At 35.5% G+C, this 7,748-nt stretch overlaps 1 pseudogene; it reads left to right on the top strand.

Annotated features, from left to right (window-relative positions):
* The first annotated feature begins 6,547 nt into the window (after positions 1 to 6,547).
* LOC100766185 lies at positions 6,548 to 7,301 on the top strand (annotated as a pseudogene).
* Positions 7,302 to 7,748: the final 447 nt, after the last annotated feature.

Genomic DNA, 7,748 nt, shown 5'->3' with positions numbered 1-7,748 from the left:
TGGGAAATAGAAAAGATGTCAAGGGTAGCCTGGGGACAGGTGGGGATGGGACCAGGGAGAATGTGGCAGATGGAAGGAGTACTGGGAAGAGGACTGAGATTGGGGGTCATTGGGGGAGGTGGTAGAAACCTAATACAATGTAAACTCACAAGAATCTACAAGGGTGACCTTAGGAATGACTCCTAGTAATGGGGGCTATATAGGTAAGGACCATCCCATATTCTGTAGCTAGGAAGGGCTTCCAGTGGAAGGATTGGGACACCAACTGAGCCACAAAGCTTTTGATCTACAATTTTTCCTATCTGTAAGATGGGCTGATGCAAAACTTGTGGGAGTGGCCAACCAAAGACTGGCCCAATTTGAGATCCATACCAGGACAGGGAGCCCATGCTTGATACTCTCTGGAGGACCAGAAACCAAATGAGGGATAGACCAGAGATTTTGGATATAACCAAGCATGAAAGGCAAAACAAAATAAAACAAAAAGTCAATGAAACGATTCCTAATGATTCTCTGTCACACTTCTTAACCTATGTGTAGCATAACTGTCATCAGAGAGGCTTCATCCAGCAACATATGGGAGCAGATGCTGTGACCCAGGTCAAACATTAAGTAGAGCTGAGGGAATCTTGTAAAGAGGGGGAAGAAGATTGTATGAGCCAGAGGGGTGGATGACCCCATAAGAATATCCATAGAATCAAATAGCCTCAGTTCACAGGAGCTCACAGAGTCTGAACTGAAAATCAGTGTGCCAGTATGGGTCAAGCTAGGTCCTCTGCATATGTTATGGTTGTATAGCTTGGTGTTCTTGTCTGACACCTAACAGTGGGAGCAGGGCTGTCTCTGACTCTTTACTTGGCTATGTGACACAACCTACACTCATTTGAGAAGAGATAACTTCAGTTGAGATAACACCCCCAAGAGAATGGACTACAGGCAAGCCTGTTGGACATTGTCTTGATTAATGTTTGATGTGGGAGTTCCCAGCCCATTGTGGTTGATGCGCCCCAAGGCCTCTGTCTGGCCCTTGATAATATAAAGAAGTTTATTAAGCCAGTAATCGTCATTCTTCCATAACCTCTGTTTCAATTCTTCTTTCCTGGTTTGTGGCTTGAGTTTCTACTTTGACTTCCTTAATGATGGATTGTGACCTGAGAAATACCAGATGAAATGAACTCTTTCCTTCCCAAGAGGCTTTTGTTCATGGTGTTTTATCATAGTAATAACACAACTAACACATGCACACACACACACACACACACACACACACACACACACACAAACACACACATCCATATACACATGTACATATGAGGAAACACATTTCTTGATTTCTATATTGTAAAACTGGGAAAAATTATTTCATTATATTCAAGGTAAAGTTTGCTAGTGTAAAATTTGTAATGATCCATTATTATATCGGTGTTGTGTAGTAAAATTACATGTCAGAGAAACTGCACAACAAAATGCATATATTTCATACTTCAGGTAACTCAGGGATACAAAATGAAAACAAAACTGTTACTCATAGCCCACCAATGCTACTTTTGTCCTACATTAAGCATCCTTCCTCAATAGACATTTAGGATGTACATATTCTCATTTACAGGTCTGTTTGTCTATCTTTACTCTATTGATGCAGGTTTTCAATCCCTGCATTTTTGTAGCCTTGATATTTCCTGGCATGAATGCTCTGAATTTGTTCTCACACATTTCAAGACCTACATGTCTGTTCTTGATATTTCTATTTCCATCTTAGTTGTAGAATCAACTTCTCAACATCACCAAATAACATCATGTGATTCTGATTGGAATAAGATGAATCTGCAGAATGTACTTGGATTGCTCATGAATTATTAAAAGTTGTAGACCATGCACATATCATAACATTTACTTAGAACTATGATTTCTCTTAGCAATGCTCTCTAGCTCTTCTTGTGGGGATCTTTCACATCAGTCAATAGTTTACATGAGGTATTAGCTAGTTTATGACATTACAACAGATTACATCAATTCAAAAAATCTTATCACTTCATCTGTCTTTCAGAAATATTGACAGATTATTAATTTTGCATATTAATGAATGCAGACAAATTAACAGTAAATGTAAAAGTGGTATCTTTTCTTATATTCCTAAGGACTTTTAAATTTTTTAACTGGTTGATTATTTTGTTCTATAATGCTTCTTCACTCCTCTTTCTCTTTATCTGGTGGACAGATTCCTGGATTAATATCCTAATGTTATGTAAGGCTTTTCAAATGAGATGTTATATAATTATTTTGTTTTTGTAAATTCTTTGGAAGGTCTTTACATCAAAGATCTTCTGATATTACCACAAAAATAAAATATTTCCCTCCTAGGTATTATGTAAGATAGACATTGAGTTTGTATGAGAGAGGGAAATAATGAGTGGTGAATTTCCTAAACCTTGATGAAAAATAACATATAGAAAAGCAAATGATGTAAGACATTTGTCTTCTCTTGAATCTGATTTTGTAAAACAGATATTTCTAGAATTTTATATTTTTATCTACATTCTCAAATTTGTCATTATGAAGAAAGTTATAAAATGTCATTCTCAGATTTTAAGACTTCAAAATAAGTGTACTTTTCTGAATTGGCTTTGTCATTTATGGATCTTGTCTATCCAATGAGAATTTTGTCTGTTCAAATAACTTTTACTTTGTTGTTTTATTGTATAATGTTATTCTGTATATCATTAGCATTTTGGTATTTTTGTTATTCTTCATCTTCCCCCTCCACCATTCATTCAATGGCAGTATGCTTGATTGAGCTCTTTCTAGAAATGCACATCAGATCAGGATCTCTATTTATTAATCACTAGACCTTAAGTTTCATCATTTTTCTATAAAACTAATGAAAGTAATACATACCTAAGTGTTTGCTTCACTCTTTCTAGAAACTTTACCATTAAGATATCAGAAATGACAATAAAGTAATATTACTAACAGGGTTCTAAGCACACCCAGGAGAACGCACTTCTCATCATCATTTGAAACCATTGAGTCAAGATGGAGTAGTAGTGCACTGATGATTCCTGGTGTGTGTGTGTGTGTGTGTGTGTGTGTGTGTGTGTGTGTGTGTTTAAACTAGGGCTTTTCTATACTAATGAATTACTTATGAAAAAGTATTCTACTATTTGATTTGCAAACTCCCATAATACCCATATATATATTTTATGCTAATTACCAAAAGGAAACTTACTACATCGACACAAATATTCTTGAATTAAGATGTTGTAAATATGATAACTTTTCAAAATAGGATAATTGTCTATAGGTGATGTCTTTTTAATAAATGACTTGTCTTCAAATATCAGGCTTCCCTTCATCTCTCACTTTTCAGTTACATTTAAAAGTCAAGTTTTTTTTCTATTTACAGGTCTAAGATCTGAATTATTCAGAGCTGTCAAATGCAATAGATTCAATTTGCAGGCTATAGTTTGTAAATTTCAAATTAACTTTATACTTCCTCTTTTTCATTAACAAAACCATGAAAATAAATCCTACCTAATGGTATTAAAGACACAGTCCTCATATCTACCAACTAGAAATGCACATCACTACATGACAATGTAGTGTCTCAGTGCTTTGCTTAATGAAAAATAAATAAGTTCTTATTTTAATAGCAATAATCCCTTTCTTTTGCCTAATCTTCCTTCTGGAATGCATAGAAGTTTATGTCCTATGCCAAATTACTAAATTCCTATTTTCCTAGTCCCCTTCAGCTGTCAACTTGACAGTCTCGTATCATCTAAGAAATGTCTTAGTGACAGACTTTCCAGATCTCATTCGCCTTCAGGCACATCTTTATGGGTATGTCTTGAAAGTCTCTTGATGCACAAGGAAACGGGCCACTCTGGGAGGCATTATTCCTTGGGCATATGGCCCTGTTATATATTAAGTAAACTAACTAAGCATGAGTCTGTGAGACAGCAAGCTTTGTTCCTCAATTCTTGCTCTGCCTATTTCAATCATAGACTGAAACCTGGAATTTGAAAATCAGTCCTTTATTCCCTTAATGTTCTATTGGTCAGTGTGTTTATTACTGTATCACAATGAAACTATAATATGAAGCTTCTTATACAGAAACCTATAGGAGCAATTTGAAACCACAATACTACGCACATGGAAATTCAAAATCGCATATCCTGTGTAACACATTTTTAAGTTTATGTCTGAGTTTAACTAATACTTACCTGCCTAGGACACTTCATAAAGTTAAATATGTGGCTATTTACATGATGGATCTCTCATAAAAATAACAGAAAGTATGCAGTTTTCCCATTTATTATGTGTCCCAATGTCCAGGGTCAATTTATTTTCATGCTATCAAAATGAGAATAGAATTTAAATAACAAGACAATTTAGAGTGCATAGTTATACTTAACTTTTATTTATTTATGTATATGTTTATTATTTATTGTTAACCCTTATAAAATTTCATACATGTATATAACATATTCTATAATGCTATTGTCCACTCTTACTTATTTTAATTTCATTTTAAATTCCAATCACAATTCTCCCTCCACCCCTCCTCCCATCAATTTTGCTGCCCCACCTGCAGTTTTAAGCAAATATTTCTTGAAAAAATAAATCATTCTCAATTCTAAGAAGTGTTTCCTTTTTCAGTGTGTGGAAAACTCTGTACCCAGCAGCATGGGAATGAATGGAACAATGCAGTGGACTCATCTTGTTGCACATTTTAAAGCTTGCTTAAAGTTGCTTATTGCTATAATTTGGAATGGCAACTACTACTTCTCTTTTAAAATGTAAACAACAGAGCAATGAGGTGGTGGCACACACCTTAAATCCTAGGATTCAGGAATCAGAGGCAGGCAGATCTCCAAGTTCAAGGCCAGCTCATCTACAGACCAAATTCCAGGATAGCTGGGGATTGGGGATACACAAAAAAACTTTTCTCTAAAACACATGCCTATCTATCAATATATATCAACCCATTGGCCAAGCAGCTTTGAACCTAATACAAGTTTCTGTGTATTCATTTGGGCCCTAACTCACATGTGGCGGTGGGGCTCAGGCGGCTTTTGGCAGAAAGATTTATCATAACAAAAATCTTACTTAAAATTCTCTCCAGAAGGTTGCAGAGATGGCTGAGCCATTCGTTAAAGACTAGACTCATAACAAAAACACACAACACTCTCCAGAAATGTGTGCAGAGACCAACAGAAAAGCAAATGTGCTTTTCTGTTTCATTGTGGTTGCTGTTTTGAGACAGAGTCTCTCTGTGTAACAGCCATAACTGCCCTAGAACTAGCTCTGTAGACCAGGCTAGCTTCAAATTCACAGAGATTTGACTGGCTCTGCCTCCCAATTGCCAGAATTAAAGGCTTACAACACAATCACCTGGCACAGATCTGCTTTTATGGTTGTGGTACACAGACTGAATATGCAAAACTAAAGTATAAACTGTCAGTCAATACAGGTGTAGCTGCTCACACCTATAATCTCAACACCTGGATGGATGAAGCTGGAAGACCATGAATCCAAGGCTAGTTTGGGCCCAATAGTGAGTTCCAGATTAACCTGTACTACAGTATATCAAGATCCAGAAAAGCATTGTAATACAGTGGAACACTCTTAAACATCAAATAAAGAAAAAGGTAAAAAACAAAACTGTTAATCAAATGAAATCAAATAATAGTAGTAATTAGTGTTTATCTAACAGAATTTCTCATCTCTCCTAGGTTGGTTGAAAAATTTCCCTATTAAACTTATGTATTTACACTTTTGTATTATGCATTGAGACTACATTATTCTAACTCATCCTAATGAGTTAAGAGGCATTTCTTATCAATTATTTATTCTATCAGAAACAAACAAACTGTAACATCTTTAAAAATAATACAGAAGCTCAAATTCCTTCAAGAATTATTCTTTAAAACACTGAAGCTGAAAAGTAAAAATCATTTTAACATAATAAGCTTTTATATATGCTATTTCATGAAATTATCATTCAGTGAAGATTTTTGCAAGGAGCTGGATGGACCTGATATGTGAATAAATACATTCCTGGAGTTTTTCTTATTGTTTTTTTGTGACAAAATTGTGTTGTTTATCAGAGTCTGGTCTAGAATTCAAGCTCCTGCCTCTACCTCCTGAGTGCTGGGATTATGTAGAGCTGGAATAAATATAGTTTTACAATGAAGATGCAACTTAATTCAACTCTGTAATTGCAAGTTTTCAATATTTCAGCAATGGCAAGGATGAACCATCATCAAATAATTATTTTCTTATGTTTTAAATCTTGATATTTGATTCACTATTGCATTAATGATAACATTGTTTACCTTTAAAATATATACTCCTACAATGAAAACTTCAAGACATTGAGAAGGATATTGTATAAGATAGTAGACAATGATAAGACATTCCATGCTCCAGGGTTGACAGAATGGACAATGTGAAAATGAATAAAATACTAAAATTTATTTACAGAAATAAAACCTGTAGGAAGGAAGGAAGGAAGGAAGGAAGGAAGGAAGGAAGGAAGGAAGGAAGAAAGATGATTGGTCTGAAGGCTAGCTAAGCCCTACCATAAACAGCACCATGCTAAGAAAATACAAATGAAAAAGACTATTAAGATGCATGAAAAGAGAAACACCAAACAAAAGAATGATGAGAAGACCCCACAGGGAGCAGTCCCTGCCTGTCTACTAGACAGAGAGGGACAGTCTAGAGCAAAAGTACTTTCCAACATGATTAAGCAGAAACGAAAAGAGAAAGGCAGGGAAACGGGAAGTCCCTCTATCCAAAGTTCATGCCCAAGGAGAAACAGAAGTATTGAAAGTTATTCGAACAGGAAAAAGAAAAGAGGAGGCATGGATGAGGATGGTTACTAAACCTGCTTTGTTGGTGATGGTTTTACATGAAAACCACCTAAATATGAAAGGTTCATTAGGCCAATAGGCCTACACTTCAAAAAGCCCATGTCACACATCCTGAGCTGAAAGCTACCTTGTGCATGCCAATACTTGGTGTGAAAAAGAACCCATCCTCCCCATTATATACAACACTGGATGTAATCACCAAAGGCACAGTTATTGAAGTCAATGTGAGTGAGTTGGGACTCGTGGCACAGGGAGGCAAGGTTATCTGGAAAAGTATGCCCAAGTTAACAATAATCCTGAAAATGATGGGTGTATAAATGCAGTCTTGCTGGTTTGATAGTGACTTCTGCTGAAGACCACAGGCCCTTAGGAAAACACCATCACTGTGATCTTTCTGAATACTACCAAGCTGCCTTACCCATGTGCAGTCACTGAGGAGTATTAAACTGTAAAGAAAAAGAAAAAGAAAAACTGCTCGTATTACAGTTCGTCTTTAGTTTGGGGACTAAGGGCTTATGTATAAATAAAATTTAGTTATTGAGTAGCAGGCATACAAATAGATATATGTGAACTAAAAAGTGTATGCAGCCATGCAGATCAGTATAGTTTTAAGTACCCATACAGGTTAATGACCACTTATTTATTTATGGATGGGCTAGGAAATTTAAATTTGTTCAAGTACTTTCCATCTCATTGCCATTAATCCTAAAAAATGGAACATTTTAAACACAGTTTAAGTTTATAAAATATTACATTAAAAGTATGTAAGAAGGTAAACTAGACTGAAAAAACCACAACTTGTAGTTTTTCCACTTGTAATTAGTACTTTAGATAGTGCAACAGTGAACTCAAGTGTACTTATACCATTTTCTA

Source organism: Cricetulus griseus, chromosome 5 (assembly GCF_003668045.3).
Source record: "Cricetulus griseus strain 17A/GY chromosome 5, alternate assembly CriGri-PICRH-1.0, whole genome shotgun sequence".
In the NCBI taxonomy this organism is placed as follows: domain Eukaryota; kingdom Metazoa; phylum Chordata; class Mammalia; order Rodentia; family Cricetidae; genus Cricetulus; species Cricetulus griseus.
This window is presented reverse-complemented; position numbering and strand designations above follow the sequence as displayed.